Source organism: Arvicanthis niloticus, chromosome 3 (assembly GCF_011762505.2).
Source record: "Arvicanthis niloticus isolate mArvNil1 chromosome 3, mArvNil1.pat.X, whole genome shotgun sequence".
In the NCBI taxonomy this organism is placed as follows: domain Eukaryota; kingdom Metazoa; phylum Chordata; class Mammalia; order Rodentia; family Muridae; genus Arvicanthis; species Arvicanthis niloticus.
The window spans coordinates 81,180,631-81,196,769 of NC_047660.1; the positions used below are offsets into that span (position 1 = coordinate 81,180,631).

Consider the following 16,139-nt stretch of genomic DNA (forward strand, 5'->3'; position numbering starts at 1 on the left):
ATTCTGGGAATGTAAGAATTAGTGATAAACATGTTTTTGAATGATACACATTCATGACCTATTTATCAGAAACATTGAAGGCAAGCACCAAAGAGAAAGAAAAAATATAGAGAAGTATATAGATAAAATAAAAAATCCATGAACAATATACTTTGCAAGTCAAAGCTTGCTGTATTTTATCCCTGTCATTGCTTACTAAATTAACTTACAATTATTTAAAGTCTGTCTTACTGTCCACGAGAAGATCAGTTACAAAACAAAGAATTCTAAAACAACACAATTGCAGCAGCCATCCATGGTAGATGAAGAAAGTTTTTCATGTGGAATTTTCCAGTACAACCAAATGATCCTGGGTCCCAAAGCCAGCATTACAAAAGTATTACATAATCTATTGCCCCATGTTTATTAATCACCCCTGTTAATTAACTGTGAGATTTGGAAAATGTTACTTAGCTTTCTGAGACGTGTTTCTATAATTAAAAGAAATGGATACATTGAATATGCATATTGTTTTTGACATTTGCTTATGTCTGCCCAAGGGCTTCTCCTCTTTATCTCCACACAGTAGACTCCTTTGTTTCTTTCAAAAAAGGTCAACGCTTTAAAGGTAGAAGCCATATTTAAGTCTGGACTTGGAGGTCATTTCTCATGCAAATTCAACTCCATCCTCAGTGTTTTATTGAAGTAATAATACTGGCATTTTTTCCTTCCCCATCTTCTTTCCTCTACTGGCAGCCATGTTGAGTGTTCTCTTAAACCTCATAAGGTTGTTCTCCAAATATTCAGTTATCCAAGAAAAGTTTTCCTGTTGGTTTTGGTGGTGTGAAATTTTTTTTTAATAAGGAAAACTTATGCAGAGGATGAACATATAAAACAAGTCAGAGCTGCCCTGCTCTCTTTGAAATGGGGTACACTGACTCTACCTCTCCCCAATTTGGCTATTTTTCTGCTCATTCCAGGAAACCTTGGATGTTTCTAAAGAAATGTCAGGTATCATTGAGTATATCTTAAGAGCCACTTGTGCGAGTGAATGAGATAACACTATCCTTTTGTCTACTCCCAGAAGGTGTGTGGAAACAAACCTGGCTTAGCTGAGACAGGGAGGCCAAGTTGAAGAGGTAAACATATATGTGATTTCTCCAAGAACTATCATTGATGTAGAAGATACAGTTCCATGGCCTATATCTGCCTGTGAGGACTCTAAATATCTGTGTGGAACCAAGGCAAGCAATTCAGTCACTTACATGCCTAAATTTATGACGCTGCGGTACTTATTCATGAGAGTACACCTGTGTGACCTGCCTTACCCAGGAGAGAGCACATTTACCATTTCTTTGCTTTAGAGCCCCTAGTTCCCCCTTTTAGAGGAATGTTCATCCTTCCATTTCTGCCTACCTATCAGGCTCCCTCCCCACCTCTAAGACCTCCCCTGTGTGTTCCTCCCCAGTCTTGGGCCCGGAGATTTTCCTTTTGTATGCTTCTCAATTTGCCTCCTCTACTTTCTGCCAACTTTCTCAAATTTCCTTCTATCAGGTGAGGTGTGTTAGTTAGTTTTCTCATCACTTCAGTCAAATACCTAAGAGGAACAACTTAAGAGAGGAGAGGTGTATTTTGGCTCCTGGTTTCTAATGGTTCAGTTAATGGCTACTTTGACCTGCTATTAGGTGGAACATCATAGTAGTGGAAGCATGTGGTGAGGGCTGTTCTTAATTTCTTCTGAATAAGATGCAGAATTCTAGACAGAAAGCACTAGAACCAAGACTGCTCCCCCAAAGATGTACACCTCAGTAAATAATTCCTCTAAGTGTGTACCATAATCCAGGGTTTCTAGAACATCCCACGTTACATGGTCTACTTGGAGATTAAGCATTTAGAACAAGAGCATATGGAACTCATTGACTCTGACTAAATGGATGTGGTATTGATCAAGTCTCTATCAGTTGCTTGTGTTGATAACTTGGTATTATTTCATTAGACAGGTGCTTCATATTGAGTCAAAACAGAGAGAATCATCCCCAAAGAAAATTCAAAGCTTTTTGTTTCTAACTTCCTTCCTTTTAAGTGTCAAATGGAAACTGGGAAAGTTATATCCACATCACTGCTTCTACAACAGTCCTTGTTTTCTCTTAATTCCCAGCTTCCACTAGAGGCTGTATACTGTCATCACTGAAGGAGACCATTTCCATCGTGGTTTTCTAGGATTATAATGAGTTGCTGACCAACACCCCCAACCCTATGACAATCAAGCTGTCTGTCTTAGATACCTATTTATCTGTTCATCATCCAGCAGATTTTTGGAAACCTAATAGTTCCCAGGAAGAGACGCTATTTTGGAAATTTCATCGCCTCTTGCCTGAATGATTGCAGACGTGTTGTTTTCATCAAGGGTGGGTGCACATAGAAACTATTTTAGCAAAACAGATTCTATCTACAAATATTTATTGAGAACTGTACCACATCCCATGCTGAGTATTACAGCAAGCTCAGAGATAAATACCATGTTCCAATGAACCAGACAGAACCCCGTCCTCAAGTAGCTAATCAAGTGCTAGGCAAGACATACTGGCGCATTGTTAGACAGGAGCTGTCTTTTGTTTACGCCAAGCTTTCTTTCAGGAATTTATGGCATTTTTCAAAGAAACATGAAAAAGTCTTAGCAGTAAGAAAGGTTTGTAGGAGGGACAATAAAGAAAAGTGAAGTCAAATGCATAGCTAGCTGGCAACCATACCTCCTGTGATGTTCTGGAAACAAGGGGCATCTTCTCTATATGCAGTAAGATGTTCCCTGTGCACACACAGTATGTAGCTCAAAAGAGACACTCAGAAAAGAAAGATGAAATGTGTGCGTCCATAGTAGGCTTGGTTGCAACACTTTTAACTGCATCAAACACAACTTTGAAGAATCTGAAGTTGGGGGTTACAGTCTGTGAACCAGGGTACAGTGAAGAGCTAAAATCAGGAGCCCATTGGTTATTTCTTTCAATCTAGAGCAAGTGTGTTCTGTCTGAAGATGGATGGTGGGAAAAAAGCATAGCATTCACACTGTAATTGTCTAATAGCCATCCTGTCTCTGAAATAGTTGTCTCTCCAAGAAAGGGTCTCATTGCATGTCTCACTGGGTTAATGTTTCTGTTACTGTGATAAACACCAGTGACCAAAAGCATCTTGGAGTGGAATGAGTTTATTTTACCTTATAGTTTGTAGCCCATCATCCAAGGAAGACAGGGCAGGAACCAGGAGGCACGAACTGATGTGGAAGCCATGAGGAAGTGCTGTTCACTGGCTTGCTCTTCATGGCTTGCTCAGCCTGGTTTCTAATAGCACTCATGCCCACCAGCCCAGAGGTAGCACTGCCCACAGTGAGCTGTACCCTCTTATATCAATCACTTACTACAAAAATGTACCACAGGCCAAGATTGGTGGGAGCATTTTCTTAGTTGAGGTTTTTTTGTTTTTTGTTTTTTGTTTTTTGCTTTTTGTTTTTTGTTTTGTTTTTTTGTTTTTTGTTTTTTTCCAAATGATTCTAACTTGTGTCAAGCTGACATAACACTAGTCAGCATACTGGGTATACCAGGCTGATCCGGGCTGATATAGTTCGGGCTAGCTTTGAATTCATGATCTTCCTACCTCTGGCTCCTAAATTCTGGGATTATAGGCATGTGATCTCATACCCTGCCAAAGGATTTTCTCTTGAATCATTCATACTTTTATTTTAATAGAGAGAGTTTATATTTCTACATCTGTAGTTTTCTTCTTTCCAGCTTAAGTCAGGCAGGGAGCAGGAAGAATATAGACTTCATCTTTTCTGTGTCTTTTGTTTAATTAAGCACACAAATCTCCTGGTATCTTATTATTCATAAGTGTTCGTTCTAATTAAGTTTGTGACACAGTGCACAATGATTTGCCTCCTTCGCTCATTGAGGGCAGTAGGATTCAAAAATGCCACTGTGAAGAAAAGATGTATGTGGTGTGTGTGTGTGTGTGTGTGTGTGTGTGTGTGTGTGTGTGTTGCTATCCTATTGAGCAGAAGTCATTTTTTGGTCCCATAATTGTAGATGTCTGTAACTCCAAATCTGTAATATGGGGAGAAGAAAGTTAAGAATGGCCATTTGGAAGGACAGTCACTGTAGAACCTTGTACCAGTACAAGGCCTCATAGACTCTGAATATAATTATTTCAAAAAATAATTACAAAAAGCCATAAAAGAAAACAGAGGAAAAGCTATCGAGGCATGCCTGTGGTCTTACACTAGGAGGCTGGAGGCAGCAGTATCCTAGGTTCAGAGCCAATGTAAGGACAAAGACCCTATCTAAAAAAATAAATAAATAAATAACAAAACAAAACAACAACAACCCAGAAAAAGAAGCCAAGAGTTTAAAATAGTAACAACATGGGTTACAAACTGGAACTTTAAGAGGGAGTATAAAATTAAACATCTGCTATTAAAGCTATTATTAAGTTTGGCTCCTCTGGCATGCTCATTTGAATGAGAAACACACTAGTAGCAGACTGTATGTGAGCAGGAAATTATTCAGATTTCAAGTGATACAGTTTTACTTCCAAACATACAGTCTTGGTTAGAGCAGTTGTAATTACTCACTTAGTGAATTAGGAAAACATATATTTGGAGAGAAACATGGTAGCAGCTGACCTCTTCCCACACCACTCTGACTTACAAAATAGAAAGTTATTGATTAGAAGTCTGAAAGCAATGCATTTCATTAGTCAATCCAAAGGGCGTCAAGACCGTAATTACACTTTAATAAACCAGGAAACATGTTGGAGATGATTGGCATGTATAAAGTAAACTCTTTTACAAGGTTTTGATGCAGGGCGTTTGGGTCTTTTATGGGAGCCACCATCCCAAAGCAACAACCCAAATGAGGCAGAAGGTGGAATATGTTATACTCCCATTTAAATCAGGAATTTTATTCATCTTTTGGGCTTACTTATTTTATGTATACGAATTGCCTGCATGTGTGTATTTATATTGCATATGTGCCTGGTTTCCATGGAGGTAAGAAGAAAGTGTTGGATCTCCTGGAACTACAGTTACAGATGGTTGTGGAGCACCATAAAGACTCGTAAAGTCCTCTGCAAGAGCAACAGATACTCTTAGCTGCTGAGTCACTTCTTAAGCCCTTAAAAGATGAACACACAAGGAGAGTAAATATCTCTATATATGCATATATAAATATGCATGCGAATTCTACATATATATGCATGTATATATCCAAAATTTAAATTTTGGAACAGGATTCATACTCATACAGACAAAAAGTCTAAAAAGATTTGCTCAAATGTCAGACTTTGCTGTAGTAAGAGAATTATGGGTGATTTCCACCCCCCCCCACCCCTTGGTTTTTAAAATAAAATTGGCATGGCTTTAATAATGAGATAAAAATAATCATTGTAAGGGAAATTTCATAAAAACCACTTCATAACTGAAGACAGTCTCATTCACTTGGCCTAACAAAGGATTTTGTTAAATTTTCTACCACAGCTTTGCCATGCAGACCTATCAACTAGATTTGTCACTGTCTCTTCAAAGGAACGGATTCTGGTTCAAATTCATCCTTAGCCCAAAGCAGCTAATTTGATTTTATCAGTCATCAGCAAAGCCCTCACATTAAATAATTTATGCATTTTTTAAAGCTCCATCCCTACAGGGCAAGATTCATGGCTTAATGGAAACCATTGCACTCTTAGGCAGCTAGCACTCAGCTTCCATGTCAGCTCTGAGAAGCTTCAAGCCTGGTACAGAGTGGTCACCTGGAGCCTGCTCCTTTGATCTCATAGCACTGGTCAGGAATGCAAAGGTATTAACAAGATGCAAAAGAGGGCTGTGCTCTCATGTGCCCAGGAGTGGGAAGCCCAGATGAGATGTCTGGAGTTACCAGCATAGACACAGGTGCAAAGAGTCTGATTACTGGTTTCTCTGGTTAGTGTGCTTAGGTTAAACAGTTAACTAGTTGCTCTAGTATGGGAGTAATCCTGGCACTCAGGAGGCCAAGTCAGAAGGATTGTAAATAAAGGTCAGCCTGAGTTACAGAGTGAGATCCAGACCCATTTGGGATATACGGAGCAAGACCCTGTCTCAGTAACAACTATAAACCCACAAAACATTTAAATGTAAGTGTCTAGGTTTCTCCCCTGACTGTATAACACTCCCAAAGCCTCTGGCCATCTACGGCCTGGAAAAGCCTCATAGTGTTGGCTTCTCTGTTAATAGACCTATTCATCTCCAGGCTGATCTACCACCTTCCCTGTACTCCCTCTCTGTGCTTCTTAGCTTCTCTTTCTTTCTGTTGCTGGCATTCAAAGTCAAGTTAATGTGCTTGCCTGTGGTGGTCTTTCCATCACACAATTTGAATGAATTCTGCAAAGCAGGTTTGGCAGATGTCTCAGACATGACTGATTAGATACTTTGGAAGCAAGCCTACTGGCAGCTAGGGAGTCTAAGCAAGTGTCTTTGGCCAGCATGATGGTTGTGAGACACATGACACAGGCCTGATACCATTCTGTTTTCAACAGCAGCATCTCCATTCCTGTCTTATGGTAATAATAGTAACAATATGTTCAGGAGTATAGAGCGGGTCCCAGGGATTGGGGTAATCTCTCTCCTCAGACACATTAAGAAGGAAACATCACACTAGAGTCTGCGGAAAGTCACAAATTAGGTCACCTGTGTAGTGCTCTATGCTGTTCTGTGAGGAACTATACAAGTAAGGAGAGTGAAAGCTAGTGGTCCCCAGCTTTGCTTGAGAGGCAGAGGCAGGCTCTAAGTCCAAGAGTAGCCCATCTCTGATACTGCATTAGAAGCCTTGTCTGTGTAGGATAGTGCTTTCTTAGCATGCATGGCTTAGTGGGCTAGAACTTTTTGTGTTCTACAGATGTTACATTTTGGGGATCCTTACAGGTGTTTCTCTGACAGTCCATTTGGGCTTCTTTTAGTTTGGGACATGTAACTTCATCCAGAGTGACCTGCCCAGGCCCAGGTTGACAACATCTAGCATGTCTTTTTTATTTATCAATGCTCTAGGGTGGGTGTGAAAGGGTAGGACATGTCACCCTGCTCCTCTTACCCATCTTCCTCATACACTTCCATCCTCCCTTCCTCTACTTTCTCTTTCTTCTCTTCCCCTTTGCTTCCTATCCTCCTCCTTTCTCTGCTCCCTTGCTCTGGAGTCCCTTTCCTCTTTCCTCCATTTTGCTTTTCACCTCTTCCTGCCTTCCTTCCTCCTTTTTCTTGTTCTTCTAATTGCATCATGGATCTAGGCCTGGCAAATGCAGTCTGCTCCTGGGTTCAGTGAGCTCACCTACCCAAAGGGACCCAATGATAGCCTTTGCTGGGTAATCAGAAGCCCTTCCTAAGTTCTATGGGAGGCTTTCCTTGCATCTCTGTGCCTCTGGGCTGATGACACCTTGTTCCAAATAGTCTGAAAGCTAGGCTCATGTGTCTTATTTTTAACCAGACCCCAATGTAATTCTGATACAGGCAAGCCGATTCTTGTATGCTCTAGAAACCCCTGGCTTAGCGGTTTGCAAAGTATCTTTTAAATCATAGATAAGGGAACTCATTTTTGACCACCATCCTTCATACTCAGAGCCTTCTTCATGCAGATTTTGGTGCATTTGTTCTACACGAGCACTGAGGCCTTTGCTATGTCCTTGCCCTGACTCCTTGCCTTTTCTCCATCTATGAGTGGGTCTTTATTTGCAGAAATCATGCCCTGTATGTCTGTGCTCCTGCCCCACTGTAGCTGAGTTGTTCTGACTTCTGCAGTCTGCCATTCCATAGTCCTGTGAGCCACAACCCCCACCTTCAGTGGCCTTATTTGTCAATGGAGGATTTATTATAATGATGCGTGCTTCCTGGCACTGTGGAGCGGCATGTAAATTAGTAGATTCTTTGATCAATGGATCAGAACAAATGAAGGCTCAATACAGCAAAAATATCCTGTGTTCACTGTTTTCAGTATCACTTAAGTCCGTGGGTGTCTAGACAGCTTTGGCTAAGCATGTACATTTCCTTTGAATCACCCTATAGGAGAGCACGGCTCTTGTCTCCCCACACAGAACTGTTTCATCTGCTTTAGATTTCCTGTACTTAATGTCTCCCTTTGGATCCTGGTGAGTTACTCAAATCTTCCCTGACGATTTATTTTTCTGATATTTCTGCTTTTGCTCCTCTTACCCAGTTTTTGTTTTTGCCCAAGTTTCTAGGAACAGAAGCATGAAACCTAGTTGGCAAATGCTGAGCCTGTGCAGGGAATATTGTGGCCTCTCAGTGACAAGTGCTCAGGGAAGGCCACCTTTGGATGACTTTGTAAAAGGGCAACATACCTGGGGAAATGATTAGCACGGCTGAAATATGAGCTGGATGATTTCTTTAATGATATTCTCATAAACGACGCTGCTGGCTGCTTTTTCTTTTCTTATCTGGTACGTATGTGTAACCCCCCTTTTCACCTTTGCCTTCTCAATTGATTTCAATTATGCTCAATTGGCATTTCTTAGAAAGGAAAACTCGTGCTTCCTGGGTTGAGAGGTTTTTCCAAGGCCTCCCTGCTCTAGTAAAATCCTATTTATGTAGACCTTGCAAGCCAACATTATTATTATTATTTTTTTTTTTTTGCTGTAAAAACACCACGTGCATGTTCTGAGACATGAACCCTCTGTGTAAGATCCCTTCACACATGTGAAAACAGCTGACATTTCAGCACCTCTTGAGAGCAAAAGCAACAGGACCTTGGTTCACAAAGGCCAGTATGTTTGACCCTAGCTAACAGGAGCCTTACCTGGCTCTGCAGCTCCAGCACAAGCCATAAACTGGCAAGTGTTCTCTAGTCTTAACCTTTCCAATGGGGGATTTCTTCCCAGAGATATGAGTCAACTTTGCAGTCCCCAAAGGGAACAATGTGTGAGTTTTCTATTGAGTAGTGGCCTTACCACAAACATAGTAGCTTAAAAACCATAGAAAAAACTTAGAATACCTCAGTTTCTGTGTGAGCAGTAATTCAGGTGTGGCTTAGCTGAACACTCTGTTTTGGTCGCACAAGACCAAGATTCTGACTTGAAGGTTCAGAGGCTGTGGTCTTTACTGCATGAGGCTCCACTTCTAAGGTTGCATAGATGCAATTAGCTTTGGGGACTTCCTATTGGCAGTCAGGCAAAGACATCATCAACTGTTGAGCTATATGAATTACATCACAGCCTTTTGCCAGGCTGCATCCTTCATCATGACCTCCTGGATGTGGGGCTGTAGCTTGTGTGTGGGCATGGGTCCTGTTGGACTGAGTTGTGGGTCCCGAATGTCTGCTGCCCTAGGCGGCTGGAGCCAGGGCTCAGAGGGCAGAAGCACAGGAATTTGACTGAATTCACTCCATGCAGCACGGGTGGATGCATGGCTATGGGAAGCCACAGAGCTCCACTCCAGGTGTGGGGAGATCCCAGTTTGAGGTCCCACAGGGGCCTGAGCTCTTGGGTTTGGGTCCTTGGGCTCTCAGATGCCACTGAAAGGTTGTGGAAGGACCGAGACGTGGTGAGTGGGAAAAGATGAGCTCCAGTGGTGCCTCCTGGGGAAATGAGACTCTTGGTCGAGGCGACTTGCTTGGTTGGGTCATGGCTGGCTTGGCTAGCTCCGCTTGGGTTGGCCACCTCTCTGTGGCTGGAACGTACAGAAGTCCTTGGTGGGAGATTAGACTGTGGTTCAGTAGTTGAAGACTTCTCCGTGGTCCCCACGGCAGGCCCAAAAGATGAGAGGCAGTCCATGATCTTAAAACGTTTATTGTCATGGCAGAAAGTAGATGAAGCTGTAACCCCCGTTCTCAGGGTGGGTCTGAGGTTAAATACCTTTTTCAAGTAGGAGAAGGGTCTGGGAAGGAATCCTTAATTGGCTACAGCCTCTAGCCTTTAGGTAACTCATGAATATGGAGATATCTTGAGGCTCTGTGGCCTGTAGTCACACCCTCTACCTGTGGAGGGGCTGGTAGGGTTGTTGCCCTATGTGACTGAAAGGTGCTAATCAATGGAGGTCTTCGGCCTCCTGTCAGGAGCCTGGAGTCTGAGAGCATAGTAAAATGCATGCTGTCCCTTGCAGGGAAACCTGCTGGGTCTCTGGTCATCTCTTGCCAGTGCTCAACCAGAAACCATGCTGTCCCTCACAGCCCACTGCCCCACACCTAGATGGGAGTAAGATCAAGTTGGAAAATCTAATGGGATGTAGCCATGTGGTTAGGCAGAGCTTTGCCATCTTCTTTGCCACATTCTGAAGATTAGAAGCAGTTGACATGTTCTCCTCACAATTAAAGCAAGGGAACCACATTGGATGTGAACATCGGTAGGTATGGATGATGGAGGATAATACCTTAAGCATCTCCTAATCACAGGAATGTACACTCTCATGAGATCATTGATAAAAAGAGGTGGGACTGAAGTTCATCATCTGCTTGAACTTTCCTTGGTATAACCAAAGCATTGTCTCTCTCCCTCTCCCACTCCCCCTTTCTGTTTTTTCTCTTCCTTCTCCCCCCTTCCTCTACCTCCTCTTTTTTTCTTCTCCTTGAGAAAGTATTTCACAAAGTAGTTCATATTGCTTTGACCTTTCTGTGTACCCCAGACTTCCTAGAACTTTCAGTGTTTCTCTTTCTGTCTTAGCTCATTTTAGACATACCCTACTGTGTCTAGCTCACTCCAGAGATTTGGGTGGCACATTAGATCCTGTCAAGCCCCTTACCCTGTGACCATTGTACAGAAAGGCTTTCTCAAACTCTTGATCTAGCAAAATGTAGACATTAGTATTTTTATATTTGTATATTTGTACAAAAATTTATATATATGCTTTCTGCCCCTACACATGATCATGTTGTTTCTACGTTGACTCACAAATCCTCTAGAAAGGCGAGCATGAATAATACTTTTGGGAAACAGCTTTAGTATACTCAATAAAATTCACATTGTCTTGCTTATTGTTTACATACACATTTTTATGTTTTTATATGTACTCTAAATATTATTTCCAGTCTAGATGCTCAGGGATGTTTTAAAATGACTGACTTCCAGGCCCAGAACTATTCTTTAGGGAGTGGACATGGCAGGTGATCCTGGGGTTTCAGTTGAGTTCCTAAGAATATGCAAGTGAGATTATCCAGTCATGTGTTGTCACAGGACTTTGGCTTTCTTTGACTATATTACCTTTAAAAGATGTCTGCATTTGGGGTTGGATAGATGGGTCAGTGGTCAGAAGTGCTTGCTGTTTTTTTTCAGAGGGCTTCAGTTCATTTCCCAGTACCTAAGTCATGTAGTTCACATCTGTCTGTAATTCTAGGTCTAGGGGACCCAATGCCTTATTCTGGCTTCCATGGGTACTCATACATATGTGGCAGACACATATACATACATTTTGAAATGGCTGCATTTCAGTGCCCAATTTTCTTGCTCATCTTTCTATATGATTGCTCTAGTCATTGTTGAGAGTAAGGCATTGAATTCTATTTTTGTAGAAATGTATCTCAGTATTGCTTTGTATGTTTTCATGTCTCTTATTAGGTTCTAAATTTTTACAATTGCTCTGTTTTCTTATTGTAGTGAACATATTACTAATATATAATATCTTTTGTTTCTCATAAAAATATTTAAACTTGTATTCTATGTTGTCTGGTATTTTAATGAGTGATGTGATACTTAATTTTTTCCATGTCATGAATAAGCAACACAATATGTACTTTACTGAGTACACCAGAGCTGTTTCCCGAAAGCATGAGGCATGCTAGCTTCCTTTCCAGGGGTTATGTGAGTCTAATGAGAAACAGCATAATGGCGTATAGAGGCGGAAAAGCATAGCAGGTTCTGATGTCAGACCATCTGGGATAGAACGTGGTTCTACCGAGAACTAGCTGCATGATGATTCTAGAATCTTGGCCAAGTAACCTAATCTTACCAAGTTCTCAGCCTCTCTTCAAAATCTGGGCATAGCCTGCATTACTATAAGAAATATGTAAGGTGATCACGTGACAGGCTTATCAGAGTGCTCAGCCATCCCACCTGCAGCCTACCAGCAAAGGACCTTCCTCATATGCCATTTGAGGGGCATCGCCTGGAGTGTGCTACAGAGAAGGCCTAAGTAGGTTCTTATAAACAGTCCTAGATTCTTCTGCTGTTAAAATTCCCATGTATGTAACTAAAATTCACCACCTGCTTTTTTTTTTTTTTTTTTTTTACTGCCAAGGCCATTTTGAGTAACCAAATGGTCTTAAACACCCATCAAGGAAGCATAACCAAAGACTAAAATGATTGGTATGTTTTTTAATAGTTCACGGGATCACACTTCCTAAACATTAGACCTAAATCCACATGAGATGTTATTTAGAAAACTATTTTCACTAATGATTTTCTTCTTGATAAGAAAAATGCTATCCAGATATTGGACGTCATGACTTTGGCTCGATTCAACACTGCAGCGCCTATGTGTCAGCCAAGAAAAACAGGCCGGCTCTTATTTTAATCTAAAAATCAAATGATGATTAAGTTTCTCTCCTCTCTCTCACTATCTCAGAGCCATCTGGGAAGGACCTCACACTGTGATTCTAGCCACTCCGACAGATATCAAAGTGCCTGAAAGCAAACCTGGGGTTCATCACTCTAGAGTTAAGCTTTGGAAGTCAAAGGAAAATGGTGAGTACATCAGGATGTTCTATTGGACTTTGACTTCAACATATATTTATCGCCTCTCTCGCTCTGTGTGTGTGTGTGTACACACACATACATACATACAAACATACACACACATACATACATACATACATACACACATACATACATATACACACATGCACACATACATACACACACATGCACACATACATACATACACACACATGCACACATACATACATACACATACACACACATACATACATACACATGCACACACACCACACACACACACACACACACACACACACACACACACACACACATATATATGTTAAAGAATGAGACAATTGATGCACATTAGGTTGTTTTAGAAAGGCCCACTGGAGGGATACCCAACTGCCACCTCTCTCCACCCCTCAGTTCTATGAAACCAGATTAGTAATTTCTCCAATTCCCTAAAGGCAGTTAGGTTTGCCATCTCTTTAGAGGGAGGCAGTGATGAGAACAGGGCTACAAACTGGGCAGGCAGCTTATGGCAGAAACCTGAAAACCAAAGTTCTAGAAACTGGCCAGAGATTACCAGAAGGGAGCTCTGATTCTATATCTCCTCTTCATTGAGGACCCCTCTGCCTAGAAACGTATGTTGGGATACAGGGGTCTGAACTTCAGTCCAGCAGCTGATCCCTTCTGGTAGAAAGCTTTGGAACTGGATCTCTAGGTTTTCTTGATGCTAATATATTGTATCTATTCCTCCACTTCAGCCCATCTTTCTAAATAATTTAAGAGTTACACTTCAGAGGTAAAAATGGCATAGTAGCATCACAGATCTATTAATGAAGATCTATTCCTGTGAAACTTCTGGTCCAGTGAATGAAACTCTGGTGGGGCTGGAGACCTCCCATTACAATTAGGCAGATTCAGTGACCTGTGTGAAGGACCACCTGAGGAGGGCAAGTTCACCTTAAGCCATGGTGGAAAGATAATCATCCCTTTAATAAAACACTATACTTGCCCTTTCCCTGAATGCCTTGCTCAGTGCACTCCCTTACAGAGGTTCAGACTCCTGGCTTTGTAGGTCTGTATGATGAAGTTTTTCCTTTTTCTCTTTCTACTCTAAGCATGCTTTTTCTAACACCCTTGGCTTTCTTACTCTTCTCCAAATCCCTGCCCCTGCCACATGAATGTCTGTTACCATCTGACTGACCTCCATGCCAGTTTCACCCAAACAACATGGTTCCTTTTCCTCTCCCCTCCATCTCCTTATCTAGGCAGCTGCCTCTATTTGTCACTTTCTGCCTCTATTTGTCCTGGAGATTTTCTTTCTTTTAACCTCTAAAAAAAAGCATCCTCAAGCTCCAGAAAATTTCTAGCAAAAATCACCATTTCAAATGTTTAGCAAGACAGCCTAACATGTATCTCCACCTGAGCTACACAACTGCCACTCCATTTTATCCTAGTCAGTTGAACACTTAATCTCTTATCAGCATTATGGTCTTCCTGTTGCCTATCTCAGCATGACACCCACTTACTGCTAATAGTCTTAGGCTGATCTTCCTCATTCTCCAGTCTGTTCACTCACTCACCCCATAACAGCCACTCCAGAGAAAACTACTCAGGTGCCTGTTCTCAAAGTTCTCATTTTGTTTCAGAAAATGCTTTCTCACTAGCATGTACGCCACCCGAGAGCAGGGAGTCTGAACTTCAGGGACACAACACATTTTCATCTCTAATCACAGGGAAGGGCACAATACAAAGTCCACAAAAATCCAAAGCTCTGAGTAAGGTCTAGGACATCCACTTGGGCTGTGGCTTCAGAGAGAACACTTTGGAAAAATTAAAATTAAAGAACAGCAGGAAGCTGAGTGAAAGACAAGAGAGAATGGAGGGAGAGTGGAGAGGGAATGAGCTCCTTGGTGTCAGAGCAGGGATGTGGAACACAAACATGGGCTATTTTCTGCTTCTCACACCTGATGCAGGAGGAACTGTGGGGGGGCAGGGCTGACCTACCCTATCCAAAGTATATTGTCTAAGGTATACATCTGTTTTACAGATTCAAAGGACAAAAATAGTGCTTGGGTTATAAGGCTTTGTGACAAATAAGTTAGCAAGGGGGCTGAAAGTCATTTGTAAGCCATGTAAATCATCTTAAGAATTCTAAGTAACACACTTATTTCAGTGCTCAGATACCAGAGGGAGTTCAAGGGGGGGGGGGGGAGTAATTTTTCTTTAAAGAGTTCCATATAAAAATAAGTAATACTTTTAAACCATATACATATATACCAATTCACTGTCCACTTTGATAAAGATGTGTATGTCTTAGAAAAGTTAGAATTCTTACTGTCCATCTCCACCGTTTTCAGAGATAAATTCTGTGGTGAATGAGTTGCGGATTTTTTTACCTATAAAAATGTTGTATACTTATTTACAGTTTATTGTAAATGTAATGAAAACAGCTCTAAAGTGATTAAGAAATAATCTCAGTGGCTAAATATCTTTTCTTTCCATTATGAAAATCTAAATTAATGTATTGAACTAATTATTCCTTAGGTGCATTATAGGTATTATGCCAACATAGCATATTTTGACAATTAGTAAAATACTCATTTAAGAACCATTGTAAACCTTTAGTGTGTCTATCCCAAGGAAACAATCATGAATGCAGCAATAGTTTATGCATGAAGATAGTTATCATAGGATAGTGTGCTCCGATGAAAGACTAGAACCTGGCTAACATCCATAAAATTAATTAGCCATTAAAAATAACACAACATCAAAACTGGAATACTGTCAAGCTATTAAAACTGGTAGCTACACAATTTGCTGTGGTATGTGGGTGTGTGTCCATAAAGTATTGTCAAATATTGTCAGATATTGATGGAGCCTATAAAAGTTGAATGCTTTGTGATCTCATCAAGCAAGTAAATAGACAGATGGTCACATTTGAGTAGCGTACTTGATAGGATTTGTAGTGATTTTTGTTATCATCCTTACAATTTTTTCTCCAAATACTTTCAATACATATGCAGTAAATCAACTTCAGTTTAGCTTTTCAAATCAAAGTTATAGGTATATAGCTTAAAAAGTAAAACAATATTACAAAGTTTTACAATTACAAAAAGCTCCTGTCAGGTCCCTTTAGCTTTTTTGTTTGCATAGGTTTTTTTTTTTTCTTTCTGCTTTTGAGTCAGGATCTTTCTATATAGACTATATTAGTTAGGATTCTTTAAAAGAACGTAAGTGATAGACGTGTGTGTGTGTGTGTGTGTGTGTGTGTGTGTGTGTGTGTGTAAAACCATCTTATAGTCTGTGGTCCAGGTAGTCTTAACATTGGTTGTATAATGATGAAAATGCCCCCAAAAGGCAGATGTTTAGTACATAATATTGGGTTTCTCACCAATACTGATGTTGTGCTGGAGTCCCAGAGGACTCTCAGGGAGCTGCTGGCCTTTGGTTTATGTTAGAATCCCAAAGAAGTGATTCTA

The 16,139-nt window shown here is 40.9% G+C and overlaps 1 long non-coding RNA gene across 1 annotated transcript in view; it reads left to right on the forward strand.

The window, feature by feature from the left end:
* LOC143441762 (uncharacterized) overlaps positions 1-16,139 on the forward strand; it is a 238,398-nt gene that overhangs the window by 55,710 nt on the left and 166,549 nt on the right. The window contains exon 2 of the long non-coding RNA XR_013109431.1: positions 12,557-12,675. This is a non-coding gene — a long non-coding RNA (uncharacterized LOC143441762). The remainder of the gene's footprint in view (positions 1-12,556; positions 12,676-16,139) is intronic.